Genomic DNA, 23,101 nt, shown 5'->3' on the forward strand with positions numbered 1-23,101 from the left:
GCAAGAAGGATGAATAGACCAGAGGTGGCTGGGTGATGGCCAATGTGAGGACAATGAGAAGATTTCACCAACACAAAGAGAAGCAGTTAAGAGAGTTTATTGGAGGAGGATAACACTGCAAGGGTGCAGGACAAAGATGTCTGCTCATAAACTGAGAGGGGATCTGGGTTTCTAGGCACTTCTGAGTTCCTTTTCACCTTTGGTGAGCTTTGTGCTAGAAGAGTTTTATGTTAAACACAGATTCGTGTGCTTGCCCCTAATGCTTATTGTGCAGGTGTCAAATGCTCGTTCCCAGGTCTTACATTAGATGCATGAAATGCAAGTAATATGTATGGGGTCTTTTTTTTAAGTGGTAGATGGACACAACACCTTTATTTCATTTTATTCATTTTTATGCGGTGTCTCATGCATGCCCGGCAAGTGCTCTACCACTGAGCCAGAACCCCAGTCCTGAATGGGACTTTAAACAGGAACTTTCCCTTCTTAGGTTACTTTAGGTCAAACTTGAGGGGTCTCCACACATGCTCCTTGGAATGGTTGGTAATCTTTTCAGAAAGAGGATCCTGCTGTTTACACTTCAGGGAAGTTAGCTCTTCCTGTAACCTCACTGAGCAGGATGAAAGAGAGGTCCTTAGGCTCACATCAGCTCTGCTGATCCAGGTGGGGTAGGGCCAGGGACAAGGGTCCCTAATCTATCCGGCCTCACCCAACACTGATTCCAAAATGAATTTTCAGGACATTAGCTTGCCCTTGAGAATGATCACATGATGGCCAAGTGGGGAGAGGGGAATGTGGTGTCCTACAAGTTGGGAACAGCAAGGACCAAGACCTGAGGAAGCACAGAGCTTGAAGCCATCATACTTAGGTGTCTGGAATTCCTCCTCTTGAGTTTCTGGGCATCTGTGGAAGGGCTCTTGATCCACAGCATGTGGAGTCCCAGCCAGGGGTTTTTTCTGAGGTCTTCCATTTCTGTGTGTCAGAATGTCATGAGCTCTCAAGGGAAGGGGAGTTTGCCCAGTGTCAGCGTTAATACAAATGGCTTCTAACCACAGTGGCTCCCTCCTGCGCGACAGGGCAGTTCTCCAGCAGGCCGACCTCACTTCCTCAGGATCAGCTTATGAACTGCACTGAAACAAGCTTCCTTCTCTGGAAACAAACAGAGGTTGTCTTGCCACCTTGCTAATCTCTATGTAAACAGCAGGGTGAAGAACAAGCATTTCACCAGGAAGAGCTTGCTTCAACAGTCAGGTGTGTTTATAAGAGTTTTTTAGTAGCACCCCCAGATCTAATGCTGTACAGTTTTTATCAGCAGAATTAGCAAGGGAGGGTAAGGGCTCTGAATAACCCTGAGGGAAAACTTTTGCATTCCTGCCAGGGGCCTGAGAGAATGTGCTCTGGACACTCTGCACTGAAAAGCTAAAAGTGATGATCACTCAATGTACAAAGCAGCCCTGCAAAAAAGTCTGTGGAACTGCTTTAAACAATGACTAACTGGAAACAATCTTGGATATTCTATACTCTCATTATGGTTACCCCTGGCTGCTTTATCTATAGTGCGGACAGAGCTGGCAGCTGGAAAGGCTTGGGGGTCGGGAGGTTGTTCCTAGAGGCCTGATGGAGCCTTTGCCAAAGGCCGACTGTCTCAGGGCTGCAGCGGAGAGCTCTGACAGGGAGCCCCCTTCCTGGCCTTCCTGGATGCCTGGGGACCTCCTGAAAGCACATTTTCTCTGTGGCATCGTATACCTTTCAGATCCGTGCATTTAGCAGAAGGCCTCTGCTTCTCTGGGCTTGGGTTTTTGAAGCCACTGCCAGATGAAATCAGTTCTGCTGCATCCAGAGAGGATACTAGACAGATCATTATATTCTGAGCTTTTTACCACTGCTGCATTCTGCATAGGAATGTGTGTCTTTCTATGACAATGGCAGACCTGATCTTGGCTTTCAGCACTGGGTGATGCTGGCTTCAAACATCATGGCATTTCTGGTGTTAAGTCCAATACTGAGCCTCTAGTGGACACTTGAGAAATATGTGTGGTGTGAACATTCTGTGTTGTATGTATGTTAGTCGCATGACTGCCAAGAAGGTATAAGAAGTTGTAGTGGGTGTCCCAGGTATCTGGGAGCAGGGAAAGTCAGGATGGGTTATGTTCATTTATCCCAGGGAGAAGAAGGCTTTCTCAGGAAGAGGGTAAGGAGAAGCAAGAGGTGAGGGCCCTGAGAACCAAGCACCCTCTCTCCCTTAAGTCTTCTGCCCTTATCAGTGAGCAAGAGCTCAAAGGACAGATTGACTTTTATGTCATTCATCTGGACCATATAATTTCATTACTTGTATAAACAGAATATCCTCTTCTTATCCCAAGGAGTGTTGGGGAGATAAATGGCAAGGACAAGGTGTTACAAAGTCTGGACTTTACTCTGATGATAAAACCAAACCCTCCCAAGAACTGTGCCTGGGAGCTGCTCAGCACCCTTAGAAAGACCTGTGCAGTTAACTGTTCTCAGGTTAGTGAGGGCAATAGCTCCAGTGACCTCATTTTCCCAGCAAGCTCAGACTCCTGGACACCAAGAACACATCTGTCCAAAGAGGCCCAAACTATAAATCAGGTTTAAGAATAAACTGCTTGTGCTGGGCACGGGGGCGCACACCTAGCTACTCAGGAGGCTGAAACAGGAGAATTACGAATTCAAAGCCAGCCTCAGCAATGGCAAGGCACTAAGCAACTCTGTGAGATGCTGTCTCTAAATAAAATACAAAAAAGGGCTGGGGATGTGGCTCAGTGGTTGAGTGCTCCTAAGTTCAATCCCTGGTACCCCACCTCCTAAAAAAAGAGTAAGTTGCTGCCTTCTGCACATGTGTGCTTGCTCAGCCAGGACTGTTGGGTGAGGGACTCTTCATCACCTTCTTTCCTCTTACAGATAATATATTTGCCTGAAGAATCAGCCTTGAAAACTAGTCATTTTAACTTTCTTTTTTCAAATGAAAAGATTAAATAAAAAACTTTGGGGACAAACTTGAACATATAAACTTTAAATAATGTAGATGGAAAGTCAAATAGCACTAATGAAATACTGCTCATGATTTCTTGGCTGTCTTTTTAACAAATTATGTCAAGTGATTAACTTACCAATCTAAAAATAACATTGATTGAGTTTATTTGAGGATTTTGCATATTCCCCAAACAGTATTTTGTTATTCAAAGTATAGTTATTGCAAAATACCCTGTAATTAAGAGTCCATCAAAGGCTACACCCTCTTTTCTGAAAGATAATTTTAAGTTACTGGCATATCAATAGCATCTTTAGGAAAAGTGATCTTCTCTAATTATGTAAATCTTTTCTTCTTCCAAGAAGAGGCTTGAGGCTGACTGCCCTGGAGGCTAAGGAGGTCTCTCAGAGGGCAGCTTCCTTCTAGGGTCTGAAGCATATCATGTTCCTGCTAAGCTCTGGGTTCAGTCTCTAGTCCATTCAATGAGTAAAGAATGTGTTTGTATTTAATAGAGGCAGAGAAGACTGACCTGGGCCAGAGAATTTGTCTTTTGGGAATATTGTTGGACTATATAAACAGTATAAAAAGTTAATTTCTGAAACCACAGGCACAGAGATATCTGTCTTGGTGTACCATTGTTGTTTATGAAGTTTTAACAATTCTGGAAAGAAAAGCTCTTTTAACTGGAAAGTCATGGATGGAATAATAATAGTGTAATTTCGATTTGTTAAGTTATGGATGATCCCCAACTTACAGTGATTTGACAGGATTTTTCAAATTTACAATAGACGATGTAAAAGTATACGTGTTCACCATTCACAATAGCCGACATGAACTCTGTGCAGATGTCCCCCAACAAATGAAAAGGTAAAAGGTACATACATACAGACACACAATAGAATATTATTCAGTCATAAAAAGAATAACATTATATTATTTGCAGAAAAATGATTGGAACTGGAGGAGGTGAAATAAGTCAGATGCAGAAAGACAAATTCTACAGGTTCTCTGTCATAAGTGTTTTTCTTTTTTTTTTTTTAGTCAGTCAAAATGTATCATAGTGATTACTGATTACTAGAGGCTGAAAAGTATGGGAGGAGGGAAGAGAATGGGAAGTTAGATAACAGGTACCCAAACACAGATAAAGTAGTGAAGTCTAGTGTTGTGTAGAAGAACAGTGGGGGACTGTAGTTCACAATAGCCTATTGTACATTTTGTGAATAACCAGAAGAGAGGAGCTCCCTCAAAGGCTCAAAACACAAAGTAATGAAAAGAAGATGGAAACATTAATTACCCTGAACTGATCAGTACATATTATATACATATATTACAATAGCATTCTGCATCTCATAAATATGTGTAAGCATTATTGTGTTCATCAGAAAGAGTAAAAATGTTTTAGAGATAGAAATGTTAACTACCCTGATTTGATCATTACACATTGAGGATGTTTATCTTATTATCACTCAGTACCCCATACATTTGTACAACTAAAATACAAAAAAAAAAAAAAAAAGTGACACTCATTCATAGAAACCTTACTTTGAGTTTTGAATTTAATCTTTTCCCAGGCCAGGAATATGAAGTCTGATCTCTCTTGATAACTGTGGTGGCAGTGAGCACAGCTCTGTCAGTCACACACTCACAAAGGTAAGTCACCAGTACTGTTGCCAGCTATGTGGTTGGTAAGGTAGGTGCACTAAATGCATTTTCAATGTATTTGTGTTTATTTGGAGGCAACCCCATTTTAAGTCAAAGACCATCTGTATTTCCTTTAATTGTGTGACAAGCATTTTGCAAAGGACCTTAAATCCATTAGCTCTATCTTTTTTCCTCGCGCCTTTTGTATTAAAACTTTAATTCATTTACTTTCAACTTTATTCTTCCAGGAATCTGCATCCCACAAGTTTTGTTATGTAACTCATTCATTGTTGTGATTTTTATGAAGAATTTTTGTTTAAGATTCCCATTTTCAGTCCCTCCTTCCATTGTCTCTCAGGACGTGGTGAATCCTCATGTGAAGCAGACCAAGACCAAGACCCACATGGTGAAAAATTTGGTTGAAAAGAGAGTGATGTGTGAAAAAGAAGCAAAACAACTGGAAGAGAAGATTGAAAAAATGAAAGCAGAGCACGGCAAAAATATTGACTTTAAAATTCATTCAGAGATCCTGTAAGAGTCCTGGATGATGACCCCAGATTGCCAGCATAGGTTAGATGCTATATATCCTGATCTTCAACAGATATTAGAAACTGAAAAGGACGTGGAAGCAGTGGGGGGGGTATAAAGAAGCACATCTAGCACTGAAATCAGTGAGACTAGAAGCCTGAAACTTTTCTGAACAGGGTGGTTTTTGCATTAAATCCTGGGCTCTATTCTACAGTCCATTATTCCTGATCACTGCTGGGTGTTCAAGTAATGAGTTTGATTCTTTTTATGCATTGTATATATTTTTCTTTGCATGATTTAATGTGTCAAATAAATGAATTCATGTAAAAATGAATTTCCATTTAATTTACAGTGTATTTAGGGACATGTTGATTTCTAACTTAATAGCATTTTTCATATAAAATACAATTTTATGCTATAAATTATTTGATATTTGTTGAGCCTTTGTTTGCTAAATTGATCAACATGTGCTTGAAAAGAACACAGATTCCTTATTTGGGTGCAGGCTGCCCTGTGACTATATTGGATCAGGTTACTAAATTAACTCTTCTTATCTTACATATCTTGACTCTTTTTTTTTTGCCTGCTTGATCTATCAATTCCTGATTAAGGAATATTAAAAATGTGCCACTTTGAGTATAAATTTACCAACTTCTCTTTATAAGTTGGTCATGTTAGTTACATACAAAGTAACAATTGTATCTTCTTGATGGGATGTTTCTTTTATAATTTTGCATTATCCTTCATTCTTTCATTTTATTTGCTCTAATATAAATGTTGCTAGACATGCACATTAATTTCCTAGGACTGCCACAATAAATTATCGCAAAGTGGATGGCTTCATCCTACAGAAATGTGTTCTTTCACAATTCTGAAATCAATACGTTGGCAGGGCCATGCTCAGTCCACATATTCCAGGAGAGGCTCCTTCCTTGTCTCTCCCAGAGTCCAGCAGCTCTTGGCATTCCTTGGCTGGTGGCAACACAACACTGCTGTGACCTCTGCCTCCCCCAATGCATGGCCATCTTCCTATGCATCTGTATTCCTTCCATCTCCTGAGAAAGTTATGAGTCACATGGGATTAAAGGCTCACCCTATTCTAGTATGACCTCACCTTAGCTAATGATAATGATGTCTGCAATGGGACTTGTAGGGTACTGAGATTAGGACTTTAACCTGTCCTTTTGGAGGACACAATTCAACCCATAGCCATATGTTTCTTTTTGGATAGCATTGGACTGATGTATCTTTTTCTTACTTTTGTGTTTTTCTCTTTAGGTACATCTCTTGTAAACTTTGTTCATTCATTTTATTCAATCTGATAGTTTACCTTTTAATTAGTCATCTGTTTGCATTTATTGTAATGGCATATATTTTAACTTATTTTTGCCAATCTTTGTTTTGTATTTACCACTGCTTCATTTTCCCCTCCTTTCCAGATGTCTTAGGCTAGATTGCTTCCAGAAAAGCAGACTCTGAGATAAGGACTTGTCTGAAGCTTGTTTATTTTAGGAAATGATTCAAGGACTACGAGTGGGGGAGGGGCTGGGGAGAAAAAGAAACTGACAACCACAACAGGCAAACAGGGCTCCTTCCAGTAGGGGCACAGAGTGCATCTCAGCCTTGTCTATGCAGATGCTGATACTGTTTTTTCAAGGTAAGCACTCTACCAACTGAGCTATCTCCCTAGTCAAAGACTGATACTGTTTTTTGAATGTAGTTATACCATTTTAATTTTTCATTTCTATATTCTACATCATTGTTATATGTTTGAAATAGAGGATATTCCACACAGGGTGAATTCACGCTACCATTTGGCTGTCATTTAACTTGAACATAATCCCGTGGAGCACTTTATTATTTTCATTTTAGAAACAAACAAATAGAGGATGAGAGTGAAAGAATGAACATTTTTTTAAGCTGTTTTAAAGAGTGAACATTTTTAAGCTGTAAGCTGTTATAAAGAATGAACATTTTTTTATCTCAACTCCCTAAGGTCTCCTGCCCATTGTCTTAACTCTCTGATGTCACCCTCCTGGTTATCTTAACTCCCTGAGGTCACCCTCCCAGTGATGGGAGCAAAAGCCCCTAAAAGCTGTTCCAGGAAATAGCCCCAAACAGAGGGTAAAAGAGTAAATTGGGCTAGATGACTAAATAGTGCTCAAACAGTAGGATTACCAGAAACTATTGACCAGAATCTACAGCCTGTTGTAAAACATTGTGAAACATGTTGTCAGCAAACCCAGACCCCCTTTGAAACTTCCTGGCAGCTTTGTCCCCCTTTTCCCTTTCATGTGTGACCCCTCCCGATGTGTGGTTTCTGCCTTTATAAACCTACAAGATTTTCTGCTAGGGACTCGACTCCTCGAGTTGGGTCCCAGCGCGCTGGAATAAACACCTCTTGCGGTTTGCATCAAGTGACGCCTCCTGCGGTTGATTGGGGTTGCCGTCCATCCATGGGACAGAGTTGGGGTTTCCTTTTTGGGGGCCTTACATTTGGGGGCTCGTCCGGGATAAGATGGCCCCCCCTCATCCGCGGAGTCGACCTTGGAGGTAAGAAGGGGTACCCCGAAGTTGTCTGTCTTTGTCTTGTGTTTTGTTAGTTGGTCTGGTTCTGTGAGCGCGCTTTCGGTTTCGGTGGCAGCCGTTCGGTGACTCGTGAGAGTGACCGAACAGTGGCCGGCAGACGTGCCTGGGGGGCCACAGGTTGCAGCCCTGGGGGACGCCCTAAGGGTGGAAGGAGAGCCAGGGACGCCTGGTAGTCTCCGTCGGTAAGGGCGCTGATGGGGTTCAATTGGTGGATCAGAGATTGGCGCCCGTCTGTATCTGGTTCTGTTGTGTGTTTGTGGTGGACAAGGTGGAGGAAGGGTTGGAACAACTGGGGGGTTCTCGGACCGGGCTACTCTCGGGTGGACCCCAAAGGTTCCTTCTCTGGACTCCCCCTCCCAACAGCCCTGAAGGATAACTTAGCAAAGTAGCTTCAGTCTCAAAAGTAATGAAAAATAAGGTCTCATAATTTTAACATCCAACCTGTCCTGATGAGGTGGCTAAAATGCCTTAGACACAGAGTTTCTGTTAAAACCTGTTAGATCCTTCCAGATCTCAGTCAAGGCTTACATTGAAATATAAATAAAAGAAGCCTAAAGGCTCAGTAGGAGACCGGTCTCAAACCCAGGGAAAGAAAAGGTAAAAAGAGTCTTTAAAACTCCAGCAAAGTAAATGCTATATTTTTATTATATGTTTTTTTGAGCTCATGATTTTTTGATCAGTTCTATTTTTTATTCAACTAGAGTTTTTGAACATCTGTTACACTACAATGGAGATTCACCTATAAAGTTACAAGGGCTTGATTTTGTGTTATTTGTATGTTGTGCTGTCTGATGTCATGTTTTGTCTGTATCAAAACTGAGCGCTCCTAAAATTAAAATTTTAAAAATGGATCCAGATACTTTTAATTCACGTAATTTAAAAAAGGTTCAAATTGGGTAAACTAATAAGAGTAAAATGTCTTTGAAAATAACTTGCAAGTCTCTAGGTGGTCAAGCTAATAAAATATTGATGTTAATAAAATGTCTAATATCAATTGTTTCTAGGACTTTTCTTCAACAGGGAAGAGACAGCAAATACTGTTCAGGACACTTGTCTGATATCTTGGTTTTTTTTACAGAATAAGTGAATTAGAGTTAACATGTATGGGATTACTCTAATGTGTTTGTAGAGACATCTGATTAATTTACAAAGTTAAAATGCTAATTGTTAAATAACATCGAGTACTTTTAACTCATTAAATTCCATGGGGTATCATACTTAAACATTATTGGTGTTTTCATAGGTTGGTAAATAAAAGGGTTTAAACTTGCTTTGTGTCATCACTAAACTAAAAACAAGGTTACTAAGAGTTATGTCCTAACAAGTGCAATTCTATATACAAAGGGTCCCAAAAGTTTCAACTGTGTTTCAATTAGAGTACTATAAACAACAGAATATTTAATCTTATTAAAATAGAGTAATTTATCTAAATTCAGAAATTTCATAAGAGTTGTTTCAGAATGTGAACAAAAAGGGGTCAACGAATAGGAAAGAGAAAATAAAAGGTTCTGGGTATGGAAATATATTTAGTAAAAGGAAAAAGGAAATGTTTCTGGGTAAGAAAGTGCTTGTGTGATGAAATACATGAGGGTCTAAGTAAGAGCTAAGAAAGTCTGTGTAAGTAAAGGGCAAGTTTCAACAAGTTTGTGTGTAACTAAGTTGGTTATATGTATGTGAGACAGCTAAAACTATTGAAGGTTTTTCCTAAGGTGAAATACTAACGTTCTGATATAAACCAAAGTTTAATCTATATGGTAGAATGACATGGTAAAATGACAAGGATTTGAAACACTAATTTACTCTTAACTTTGTGTCTATTAAGTTTATTCTTTAGAACAATTAGTCTTAAAAATTGGGGTGTATACAATTATGGTTAAACAACTATTATAGAGTACTGTACTTTGTTACAGAGTATACATTTCTCTTTAAAAACTCAATTTGGTAAGATAAAAGTGTCAAGGTATTTGTGAAATGGTCACTAGTTGTATATTAAATGTGTTCATATTTTTCAGGACCACAAGTTTTTAAAGCAAGGAATTTATTAAGCTCTGCTATCCTCCAGATTAAACTTGTCTGTAATGGTAATCTTAAACTTATAAAGAGTAAATTTTATTGGGGATTTATTTCTATCATTTAATGTTCTATTATAGGACCTGCTATCAATAGGGTATGTGTAAAATTTGTTACTTTTTACACTGAGATAAAGAATTTCAAGTGTAAATGTATTTCTAAACATTAGAGTCTGATTTGTTTAAAGGTTAATATTGTGAAATATGAAAGAAACATGAAAACATTTTGCCACTTAATCACACAAAAGGAAAGTTAAAAGCTCTCTCAGCCTTTCTTTGATTCATGTTTTAGATACTATGTTAAATTGTGTTAATTATAAAGTTTATATAAACTCAGGAAACAGTATATGTAAACTACTTAATGGTATTTAAGGAAAAGAAGCAAAGATCAACATCAGAATTAGAACACTTAAGATCTGTAAAGAGCCCTGCCTTACCTGAGATAAGGCTCTGCCTCCCATCTCACTGCATGTTAGAGTGACTCCAAAATAAGCCAGACTTCAGCTTATTTAAAGTTATAGTCAAAAGATTGGTTTTTGTTGTAAAAGTACTGTGATCTCAAATAGGGGATATGATGTGGTTCTCAGTCAAAATTCAAGATAGCTATTATACAAGCTGAATATATTTTTACTCTTGCTAATTTCATTTTGTAAAACTGTTACCTGTTAATGTTTTGCAGAAGTAGCTGCTCCAAGAACAAACAACCTAGGTAACTTGTGATAATAAGCCATCACCTATAGAACAGATAGTGGTAACTTCCAGTACTAATGCAGACTCCAGTTAGATAAAAGGGTAAATAACTGTAAAGTTATGGACATTAAAGTTAAAGCCCATTACTCTTAATTTATGACTGGTGAGACTGGCTTGCTGGATAATTAAGATCAAACTTAGAAATTGGAGTTAAATACAGAGGTCAAGAAAAGTCCATATTTGGGTCTTGCCCTCAATGTTAGCCTGAACCCAGGGAGTAAGAGAACTTCTCTAAGGAGCGTTGCAACTCTGGGTCACACAACCTCCTGATCAAGGAGATTGTTGAGACTAGAGGATGAAAAATTATCCAGTGCTTCTGCTGCAGAGGAGGGTCATGGAAAAGGGGAAACATCCCTTGATGTTTCTAAAGGAAGTCACCTCATCAAGAGACCCTGCCTAATCAAAGTCACTGGTGGAGCTAAGGAGCCGCTCTTAAGTTCTGTACGAGTGACCCCTGTGGGAACTCAGCTGACTCTTTAACAAGACAGGAACCAGGTCAATTTGACCAACTTGATCTTAGATACCCAGCAAAACAGTTAAAACCAAAATATAGCCATTCTTGGGCATTTAAAGGAAATAATAATTAAATGTAACTTAAGATGTACACTTGTATTAGCCCACTAGAATAAAGGCTGGAAGCTACAAATGAAAGAAAGATTCTTCAGCAAATGTGCCTGATAACTATCAAGAGAAACTGCCAGAGTCAGAAGTTTTTAGTCAGTTTAAGACCTTCCTAAGCTACACAGGTAGACTTAATCTATGTTTGTTAGTATGATTATCTATTCCTAAGTAACAGAAGTATAGAGATCTCTACTAAACACAGGTTATACCAATAAAGGGATATTTTACAAAATCAGATGACATTAAGTAGCTTAACTATATTTTCTGGGGACATCTATGACAATGTTAAAGTCCCCAAATAAAGGCCTTGTTCTCTCCAGCCTTTGCTAGGCCTAGTTATGGGAACAATTTCTCAGTTCTTCCACATTCTGGTGAGAGATTAACTTCTGTCATTTTCATGATACTCAGTGGCATGTTTCAGATGCTGCAACATTTACTTTGTGCTAATCTCATTTCAGTACTCATGTCTTTTTGTTCTTCTATCATAGAAGCAGCCGCCCCCAGATGACTTTACAAACTGCTCTTCCCCAACCAGGCTTCTTCCTGGGACCCCTTGATTGACCCGATTTTTAGAAAAGGAACTCCAAGCTGCTTGCCCCACGCCACCCACTTCCAGCTCGAAGAAGCTAGAGCGGTCATCGACCTCCTTCCCCAGCAGCATGGAGTTCCTGAGATTAGAGGGGAAAATAAAGCCAGAATTGGAAACAGGTAGTTAGTGTAGAAATAGGGGATCGGGTCAAATCAAGGAAATGGCCATAAAATCATCTGCCTCTGGAAGTTGGAGACTGCCCCTGGAAGAATGGAATGTCAAGGATCTCCGGAGCCCATTGATTACCAAATTTACCTGCCTTTATCAAGGACTGTTTACCAAGGACTGCAAACAAGGGGCTGCTAATTGGTGGCCCGCCCCCTCGGCTCTTGCCTGCCTGAAATCGCCTAGTTACCTTCATCAGGGAAAGAGTAAATGCTGTACAGGTGCTAATGCTCAGGCAACAATATCAGTCCCTCCGCCAAGGAAACAATTTGGGGGAAGAATATGTAGAGACAGAAGTTCCATGATTAGAACTTTCCGAAAAGAAAATGGGGAAATGAAAGAATGAACATTTTTTTAAGCTGTTTTAAAGAGTGAACATTTTTAAGCTGTAAGCTGTTATAAAGAATGAACATTTTTTTATCTCAACTCCCTAAGGTCTCCTGCCCATTGTCTTAACTCTCTGATGTCACCCTCCTGGTTATCTTAACTCCCTGAGGTCACCCTCCCAGTGATGGGAGCAAAAGCCCCTAAAAGCTGTTCCAGGAAATAGCCCCAAACAGAGGGTAAAAGAGTAAATTGGGCTAGATGACTAAATAGTGCTCAAACAGTAGGATTACCAGAAACTATTGACCAGAATCTACAGCCTGTTGTAAAACATTGTGAAACATGTTGTCAGCAAACCCAGACCCCCTTTGAAACTTCCTGGCAGCTTTGTCCCCCTTTTCCCTTTCATGTGTGACCCCTCCCGATGTGTGGTTTCTGCCTTTATAAACCTACAAGATTTTCTGCTAGGGACTCGACTCCTCGAGTTGGGTCCCAGCGCGCTGGAATAAACACCTCTTGCGGTTTGCATCAAGTGACGCCTCCTGCGGTTGATTGGGGTTGCCGTCCATCCATGGGACAGAGTTGGGGTTTCCTTTTTGGGGGCCTTACAAGAGAAGTGGCGGAACCCAAACTCAGTCGGGTTTATTTAACTCCACAACCATTCCTTCTAACCATAACTCCACCAACTTGCATGGTGTTGGGCGTGAATCAGGGCTAGCTAGTGCTCACCTGAGTTACAGGGTCACAGCTTATCTGAGTCACCAGTCCTCAGATGGGGGGAGAGGGGACTCTTCCATTAGAAGTAACAAAAAAGACCAAGCCACTCACTGGCTTCTGTGTGGGTTTGAACCCAACTGTGCCCAAAGTATTCTAGAGACTAAAAATTACAGAAGCTGAGAGATTTCATAAACTTTATTCAAAGAAGGGGTTGTGTTTTGTTTTGTGGTGCTGTTTTGAGACCACGGCTCTATCTATTCCCCAGAGAGCACAAATTACTAAGTAAATCAGATAATTACTGACTAAGTGACAGGCTACTGTGATTGAGAAATTAACCATGTCTGTTTTTCTTCTGTGGGCTCAGTGGAAAAGAATGTGAAGTATTTCCCCCTCTTCCTCTCCAGGGGCCTTTGTGTCTTGGAGAGCTGAGCTTCTCTTGCCCTAGAGAAAAGTTAGAGGCCCTTCTTTAATTTTCTAAGGGTCTGGAGACCTAACCTCATTTGTTAGACATGGACAGAGATGGGGAGAGCACCCAGGGCCTGGAGGTCATTCAAGGACTGGTAGAACCCTTGAGTACTGGGCTTCCCAGGCAGCACCCTGGAGGCGGCAAGGACTTGGGGAAGGACTTCCCCTTGGGTCAGGGGAAGCCTCTGGGCATGGAACACTTGCAGTGTGGCCTTGCTTGGAGAGGACAGGTGTGAGCAACAGAAACAACTTTTAACTAGTTCACTTGGTTTTGGACAATGAGTAACCTGGTATGGACCATCATGAACCCCATACCCTTCTCCAGGTTTTTGGGATCTCGAGAGTCCAGAATTCTTCAGGGAAGGAATGAGAAAGTCCCCGAAAAGTAGCTGCAATTGAATTTTTGAGCCCTTGGTAGATGGGGTCTAAGTATGATTTAATTCAATTTAGAAAATTCATGAAATGTGTCATTTCCTTTAAATCTAGAACAATTTATATGAGTTATACTAATCATAACCAAATCCTGAAGGAAATTTTTCTAACATATAGGATAAAACAAGTGTGTGTGTGTTCCCTTGGAAATTGTTGATCAACAGCAACCCAATTTAGCTTTTCCAACCTGGTAATTTAATCTCCAAATTATCTCCAGATGGGGCTTTTAAACACCTTGTGATTAAATCTGCACCAAACGGAGTTTTTGTAGGAAACTTCATGACTCCTAGGAGAGCCTTTGGTGTTTTTGAAAGACTGAGGATCTTGAAACACAACTTGGGAACTCGCGGCCTTCTTCTATACCTTTCAGCCTCAGGTTAGGCCCTGAACATTTGGCCAGAGCTGAGCATTCAGCTAGAAGCTCCTCAGGAGAGGCTGGGAAACATCTCTGGAATCTACTACCCTTTCTCACCTATTCTTATTAGACCAAAAAGGTAGAGACCAGGGTAGAGGCTGCTGGGCAGGAGTCAGGGAGTGCGTTGGGAGTGAGCAAGTGTGTGTACTGCTTTGCATTTAGAACCTTGGTATCCTCATAGGAGGAGATTCACAGCAAAGGTAGACCAACTCCTCAGTTCAGAAGCCCTGCTCCACCACACCCTAGATGAGAACTTTGTTGAGGTTGGGGAGTGGGAAACGTAGGACCAGGTGGGTGTGTAGGAAGCAAGCTGTCACTTCTCATGAGGGACTGGGGAAGCTGAGGAGGGGCAGGGAAACAAGGGCACTCCAAACAACCCACCAATTTTTAATGAAAAAGTTGCAAGGGGTTCTGCGTTCCTTTGTGCATGCTCCAACGAACAGAACAGCAATGTTCACTGATGCTTCTCTTTTTCCCAGTCCTGCTTTGGGGGACCACTTCCTGCACCAGGAAAATGTGGGAGAGGAACTTCTTTTCCAGTAGTGGGGATTGAACTCAGGACATTTTGCATGCTTGGCAAGCACTCTACCACTGAGCTATAGCCCCAACCCAGAACACTTACTTTCCAAGGCCTACTTTGACTAGGCACTCCTCTGGACACTTTACTTTGATCTCATTTAATGTTAACTGGGACTTAGGTTTTTATCCCTGTTTTACAGAAGAGGAAACTGAGGTTCATAGAGAGGAAGTGGGTTGCTCAAGATAGCAAGCTGTTGTCAGAGCAGAGGCAGACCAGGGAGGCAGAATTCCAGGCAGAATCTCACCAGATCACCCTCTACCTTTGGATTGCTCTGTCTACATGTAGAAGCACACATGCGCACAGCGCGCGCGCGCGCACGCCCCCCCCCCCCCCCCCCACACACACACACAACTTGGAGCCTTTTTATGGGATGCCATAGCCAGGCAGCAGAGGTGTCCAGGTTAAGGTAGTGTATATGGTATGGTGTTTACCATATATAGACACACACACACACCAACAAAACTGCAGGTCTGTTGAAAGTTAGCTATTCTTTAATACCTCCCTCCTCTTTCTGGGATGGGAAAAGAATCTTCAATTAGCATAAGGTTAATAGCATGAACTTTGAAATTGGACAGCCTGAAGTTTAACCCTGTGACCATGAATAGCACTCAACCTCTGTAAGCTTCAATTTCCTCAACCATAAATTGAGACAACAGTAGTACTTACTTCATTTGTGATTATGTAGGTTAAATGAGACAATACCTATGGGTGTACAGTATTTGGTACTGAATAATCACTCAATAATTCAAAGCTGTAACTATTCACAATTCTACTTGTTGTGGCCGCAAAACCTACTCAAACATCTGGATGATTCATTTCAAAAAGCAAGATGAATTCTGTCCTACGTAGAAAAAAATGATGTGTCATCTATACTGTTGCCAACAATCTGCATGGGCTGCCAGGGCCAGAGAGAAAGGTGGTGAGCAGCCAACTGGCTGACCTAGAAGAGAAAAGGGGCAGACATCAGGGATCCCTAACTTTGAGGCACAAATTTCTGTGCTAGCTCCTCTATGGCTCTTGTTTTCAGAGCTTTAGTGGGGCACACCAAGTGCTGGACATTGATATAACAGGAGAAGTGTGACCCAGAATAAGGGCTGAAAGCCAATGCAGGGAGGGAGTACAAAGGGAGGGGGCAGGCTGGCACCAGGTGCCAGTGAGCATATCTGCTTTTTGTCCCCATCACCAGCCAGCTGGAGTCCTGTGTGATGAAATGTGATCACCAGAGTGAAGACCCAGCTGTGGACCAACTGTGCCTTCTCTCAACATTAGTGTGTTTCAAGGAGGATGCATTTTTAATGGTTTTATTGTCTTGACTATCAAAAAAGATCCACAAATATTATATAAAATGCATATTAATTCAGAAAAAGTCTAAAATTAAAATAGAACCATATGGATTTTTTCAGGATAGGCACACATATACATCTACATAAACTTCCTGTGATGGAAATTTTCAAACATACACTAGTTACACGTATTGCACGATGAACACCCATGTACCCATGATCCTCCTTTTTTCAGTCGGTGTGTTTGTGAGAGTCCCGACATGGCTTTCATCGACTTTCCAATATGCTAACGAGCTCTAATGATTCCATCATGCAATTACTGAATGTATTCAATCGCCTGGTACCCAGACACCTGAAATTATTCCCCTTCTCATCCCCTAAATGCCTCGAGCACCTGAATGAGGAAAGAGGAAATAAGTTAATGTGCCTGCTCCCAAATGATACAGGAAGTGAGGCAAGTGCCTGAAACACAGGAAGTTCTCTCTGAGTAGAAAAATAATAGACGCAGAATAGGTGCTCATGTTTCTGGAGCACTAACCATGTTCAGTGTGTCTCTTTTGGGTGCTCCACCTGTACTGTCCTGCTGACACCAAGCCTGTGGTATGTCTCCTACCCTCATCCCTGTTGTCCAAATGAGGAAACTTGACACAAGTAAGTTAATAAGCCACTTGCCAAGCTTCTTTCAGAGGCAGAGCAAGGATTTGAATCCAAGCTTTCTGACTCCAGACCCTGTCTTCCTGATCAGTATGCCAGAGGGTTCTGAATCAGGTGATTCCAGAAACAAAGCCTGACATGGGCGAAATGACTCCTACTGGGACAGGTGAGGAGAAAGTTGCTCCCATTGATGAGCTCGGCTGTGAAATTCAGAGACCAGACATGTGCTGAATGTGTTCCCTGTCAGGACCTTGCAGCTCCCTGCCACAGAGCTACAGACCCAGTGTGGAGATAATGTTTGTCATCTCTACTGTAGGTCCTTCTTGCAAATGTTACTGTCCTGGTTCCCCCAGTGCCAGGCCTTGTGTAGAATTCCATGTTTTGAAAAAACAATACTTTGTGTGTAAATATGCATTAAAAAAAAAACTCAGGAGAAATATCCACCAAATATTAACAAGCACCTGTTGCTAGCCATCTACAGCAGGAGGGCACTGGAAGGTCAGCAGACTATTCTTTTTTGTTTATCTCAATTTTCCAATTTTTGTACGATTAATATGAATCACTGGTGTTGTAAAGTAAAGGAAGGAAGAAAATTATACTCTAAAGTACTCTTGGACAGGTGGAGGCTGGGGTGGATGGCAGGTGGGGCAGAAGTGGGCGACATGAAGCAATATGAGATGGGCAGGGCCCTTGCAGAGTCAGCAACTCTGGTCCCAAGATGGCCAGGCTGGTATTAAAGGGTACCATGCATGGGCTCCCACCCCATCCTCACAGAACCCTGTGGCAAGTCAGATTACGTAAAAAGACACCCCTCGGCGCAGCTCCGGTTTCTGGAGGGCCCGGGGCAATGTGAAGCAGCTGCATCCCGACACCTCCTCAGGTCCCCACTCCCTTGGCAGGTCCTCCCAGGGCGAGGGCTGTGTGTTCTCACATACTGCATCTTTGGATTAAAAATAACCCTCAGTTCAGCTTGGCTGCTCTCTCTTGCCTGGTGACAGAGATTGGGACGAGGGACGCTTCCAGCCTTGAGGAGTCTTCAGCTTGCACTGCCCCTCTGACCCACCATATTCCACTCACTGTCCAGCGAGCCACCCTCCATTGTGAGCCCTTGACTTAGATGGAGAGAAAAAGAAAGAGAAGGATTTGCAATTTCTACAAGAAAGGAAAGTTACAAAACTTCACAGGAAGACTAAGCTGATGTCACTAAAATAGCAACGGAGAAATCCTGAAGGAAAGCGACAGACCGTTTATCAACTATTAAGCACCATAAAAATGACAGTTCTATTGCAGCGTGAGGTGGGATGTGAGGATGCCACAAGACCTGGCTTGCCCCCAGACAGCTCCACAAGTTAAAAGAGCCACGGTTAGTTATTCCCTTTAGGCTAAAACCTTGTGCCCCTCCAAAAGTCCCTGTTAAAATATCTGGAGGGTTGGTGCTGATGATTAGAAGTGAGACTTTCTTAGGTTCCCAGAGATGATTTCAATTTAAAATCTTGCAATTACAAGACCTCCTTCCATTCTTGTGACTTCAGATCTGCTGAGAGGTGTAATTAGTTTCCCCACCAGAGGAGAAAACAGTCTCAGAGCAATGAAGTCAACCCAGGTGCAGCTGTGGTTAGAATCCATTGCCCTTGCCATCATTGCCAGTCAGATCAGATGAGCTGTTTACCTCCTGGGACCCTGAAGAGGACGGTGGGCCATAAGGATGAGTATTGGAAGAGAACCCACTGCAGAGGCCTATAGGGAGGCAGTGGGCTTAGAGGCCAAAGTCACACTTCATCCTCTGGTTTTCCCCAGGGCCCTCCTGCTTCCCAGATAATGGGGCAGCAATGTTGGAGCTAAGTCCCTACATTTGGAGTGGCACAAAGAATTCACCTGGAGCTCTGACCGCATTTGTTTCATGCTGCTGGCTGGAGCATTGCATTGAGAAACACGGCATGAGAGATTATTGATGTCTGCTCTTGGTGCCAGGTTAGGGCAGGATGAGACGTGTTTTAAACATTTGCCATCTCACCCCATACCACCTGGAGCCCACAGTAAGGGCAGTGATGGGAGTGGCCCTAGGCCAGGGGACAAGGGAGGTGCAGACCACAACACCAGACATTTCGTGGCCTGACAGCAAGACAGTTGCTCAGAAAGCCTGCTGCCTCTTGCAGCTGATGCAAAACCTGATGTAGTCAGCGGTCCCACCTGGAAAATGAAGTCACAATGCTCTCCTAATGCTCACTTGGAAGCCTAGGAAATGACAGTGGGGAATGCTTTAGAAGTCAGGTGTCACCTGGATTCAAGCAAGCAGTCTAGACTCCTCAGCCATATTTCTGACATCTTCCAGAAAGCCAGTATGGAGAAGGAATGGGATATACGAGAGGGCCCGCGTGCTCTAAAGGTTAAGCCACAGGAGCCCTTGGGGTCAGTGGGAGGGCTCCGTGTGCTCATGGGAGATGGCTCTCATGGCCCTTAAGAAATTCTAGGAGTTATTGCTAAACTGTGTGGCCGTGACTTGACCCAATCTCTTGCCTTTTTTCACCAGTAGGGCCTCCTACAACCCAACAGGACCTCTCTGTCCCTCTTGCTCTCCTAGTACACCCTGCTCGAGCCCCCAAATGCACTCTATCATCCCCTGAACAGATTATCTCAGTTCCTTTTTAATTGTAAAAATAAATGCAGAACCCCCTCCACTTTCCTGTTTTGCTTTTAAATATGTCTCTACATTTATCTTCTCTATCCTGCTACTGCCCTGAAAGCTTATCCCCTCTTTCCCAAGGAAAAATCCCACCTGTATCTTTCACTCCATTTACCTCCTTTTCCCTTCTCTCCCAGAATTTTCCATTCCCTTCTCTCTCCAGCGACACTATCCTGCTTCGAGAGCTTTCCTGACCACCTGAAATGTCTTATATCTAGGACCAGTGGAGCCACCTCACACCTTCCCCTTCATTGCCAAATACATGTGTCTCTGGCCTCGTGGGTTGGTCGACTGATTGATTGCTGCAAAAGCTGCCTCCACCTTTGAGCCCCAGCACAAAGGTTTCCTTATCACTGCGTTCTGGGCTCTGGCCAGCATGGAATCTCTTCCCTTCAGCCCACAGATTGTTCACCTGTCTTTTCCCCCATGGTTCCCACAGCCTGCATGACCTCAGACATGCAGGTGTTCTCTGAATTCTGACCATGACTCACCTCAGCATCAACAGTGCCCCACAGTTCATTGACTCAGCTCTGTCACTCCAAACTGAAGGACCTTGGGTCATTACAAAGGCTTCATTTCTTGTGTCAAATGGTGATGATACTACCTATCTCACAGAGTTATTTTAAAGACAAAATTAGATAATAAATGTAAAGTGCTTAGCATAGCACTGGACAATATTAGGTGCTCAATAGATAATAGTTATTATTAATTATCTTAAAGAGCCTAATTCATCCTCTCATTCCTCTGGTTATGGGAGCTCAATAGAGTAGTCAGTCCCCCCTTATTCTGGAAGATCCATTCCAATACCCCTGGTGGATTTCTGAAAACACAGACAGTACTGAACTCTACATATACTATTTTTTCCTTACCAAGTATCTAATGGGTAGGTAGCATAACAGCATGTATACACTGGACAAAAGCATCCAAGGTGAGATGGAGAAGGAGGTTGAAAGCTTTCTTTATACTATTCAGAAAGGCAGAAAACTTAAAATTTGTGAATTGTTTGGTTTTGGAATTTTTCATGTAATATTTTCAAACCTTGGTTTACCATAGGTAACTGAGACTATAGAAAGCAAATCCATGTCTACAGGGGACTATTATACCTCATTGGGTAGCCAGTTTATTATTGGATATCACTCAATTTTTAGCAAGTTTCCCCTTACTTGTTTAGCAAATCCTAATATAATGTATGATATGTCAAAGGCACTCTCTAACGTGCTTTACAAAGTTTATTTTAATCCTCATGACAACACCACTAGGTTTCTTATTTTATAGAAAAGGAAATAAGGCACAGAGAGATGAAGGAACTTGCCTAAGGTCACAGAGATGATACGTGGCAGAACCAGGCATTGAATCCAGGCTGTCTGACTCTATAATTCTCACTCTTGACACTATACACAGATACCTATTAAGTTAAGCTTAATTTAAAAGACATAAATTAACTCCTGTTAATGGGAGTGCTCTAAAATACAGAACCATGCCTACATTGACTTCATTGAGGTCCAGATACTGCCATCTTATTTATTCTTTGTTTCTTCATTCATTGATTAGAAAAGTACTTACAGAATGTCAAGTATACGCCAGCCAGTATTACGTGGTGAGGCCCAATGGTGAACATGATAGACACGGCTTCCGCTCTCACATTGCTGTCAGAATTTTTCAGTGGCTGGTGGTGCCTGGCACACAGCAGGGATTCTGTGGGGCAGAGATCTGAAGAATATCATGGACGGATTCTCTCTCCTTGGTGGTTCCAGCAAGCCCTTCCCCAGCGGTTACTGCAGGAACACAAATTTTCACTAGAGGGCGCTGTTCAGTAGAGCTGCCCCAGGAACTTAATTTGTGCAGGGGAGATTTGAAGGGCAGTGTTGGGGTTGTCCAGGGAATCTTAGAGGGTATTGACACAGGAAGGAATCATTCACATTTTATCAGAGAGGAACTTACCTGGTTTCTGTTCTTTTGAGCAGGCACCAGGGCTCTAGGCCCCTGACCAAGTCTACATTGGTGGTCACAGCAGATTGCTGGGCCCTAAGGGAATGGCACAGGCAGACACTGGACCCTCCTTTGGGTTCCTGACCAGCCAATCCAGTACAGACCCCTACATCTCCATACCTTCCCTGAGGGCACCCCCTTCATCTTCAGAGTCTCCCAGTCAGGACTCAGAACAAGGTCTGGTGGTGAAGGAACAACTGGCTTCAGGCTTGCAGCAGTTTGGGGTACACAGGAAAGATGATCCAGCCTCAGGTACCTTACTGAGCTACACAGGGCAGAAGTGTCAGCTCCAGCCTGACAACTGCTTGCATATTACAGGTCAGAGCATATGCCTCAAAGCAGCTTCAAGCTAGGCCTGTCCCCCTCCCTGCTCACGGCAGGCAGAGCTCTTCAGGGTCTGATCTGGAACCTTCTGAACCTTACCTATTCCCACTCTCCTTGCCCACTGTCCTGGTCACACTGGCCTCTTCTCAGGCCCAGGAGCACATCTTCCCCTCCCTGCCCATCACCCTGCAGGAATGCTCTTCTCCCAGAGGCGGAGGGGCCTGTTTTCCTCTCATCATGCAAGTTCTGCTCAGATTTCACCCCCTCAAAGAGGTCTTCTTAGAACACCCTGCCTAAAATACCACTAGCTCCAGCCACTCTATCCCCTTGTCCCTTTTTATGTTCTTCAAAGTGTCAAAGTATAATTTACAAAAGTTAAAAACAGGACTTATACAAAAATAGAATGAACACACATCAGAATTTAACTTGTTAATGAAGAAACCAGTAAGATTGCTTAATGCTAGTTCCATGCTTACTAGAGGAACTGAATGTTAGGGACATTAAAAAGAAAAAAAATTATAAGATCAGTAGGTTAAATACAAATATATTTATTATCCTATAGGGTAACAAAACCATAATCTCTTGGATGGTCTTTTACACTGGCTAGAAACCTACAAGTTAACACGCAGCTTCCCATTATCTGGGCTTTAATTCAATAATAACTAGATGTGTGAAACACAGGTATATCCTCTAGAGCATTAAAGAATCTTTAGGTGGTCCTGTTATGCCTTCATGTGACTGACAGCACATACTGTACATTTTTTGGTCTAAGTTCTGATAATTTTTTCTTGACCATAGCAATATCTCTATTTGAGATTGTCTTGTGTATTTATTTGCTTATTATTAGTCTTGACCTAATGGAATAAAAATTCCATAAAGGCATAAAGTTTGCATCTTGATGACCCTCACATCCCCAGATTCTTCTTCATCTCCTAGTCAGAGTAGGAACCCAATAAGTTTTGATTATAACTCATAATCAAAAGTTATAGGATTGGAGACAGTAGAGTAGCCGTTCTGAGGGACTGAGAGGAGGGAGTGGGGACTTCCTGTTAAATTGGTACATGAAAAAGTGCTGGGAATGGATAGTGATGATGGTGTGCTTAATGCCCCTGAACTATGCTCTTAAAAATGGATAAAATGATAAAAAATTTATGTTATGTATAACACAAGAAAAGTCATATGCTTATTTAAGAGCCCCTTGTCAAGGACTTGTTCCATGGCAGACGCTGCTGTAAGCACTGTGTATATCAAACCATTTTTTTCCCAGAACTCTGTGCAATAGGTATTTTCTACATTC

At 42.1% G+C, this 23,101-nt stretch overlaps 2 long non-coding RNA genes across 3 annotated transcripts; one reads left to right on the top strand and one right to left on the bottom strand.

Moving 5' to 3' along the window:
- Positions 1–503: 503 nt before the first annotated feature.
- Positions 504–5,510, top strand: LOC306653512. The gene is made up of 3 exons (XR_013761744.1): positions 504–1,248; positions 4,558–4,636; positions 4,986–5,510. It is a non-coding gene; the product is annotated as an uncharacterized lncRNA (long non-coding RNA).
- A 7,520-nt stretch (positions 5,511–13,030) lies between these two features.
- LOC306653511 lies at positions 13,031–21,959 on the bottom strand. Of its 2 annotated transcripts, XR_013761742.1 has the most exons (4): positions 21,055–21,959; positions 19,983–20,095; positions 15,667–15,811; positions 13,031–14,792 (listed from the first exon to the last, which is right to left on the bottom strand). It is a non-coding gene; the product is annotated as an uncharacterized lncRNA (long non-coding RNA). The 2 variants fall into 2 exon arrangements; XR_013761743.1 differs by lacking the exon at positions 13,031–14,792 and having other exon boundaries at positions 15,585–15,811.
- Between the last annotated feature and the right edge of the window lie 1,142 nt (positions 21,960–23,101).

The sequence above is a fragment of the Sciurus vulgaris genome (assembly GCF_902686455.1).
Source record: "Sciurus vulgaris genome assembly, chromosome: 2".
NCBI lineage: Eukaryota > Metazoa > Chordata > Mammalia > Rodentia > Sciuridae > Sciurus > Sciurus vulgaris.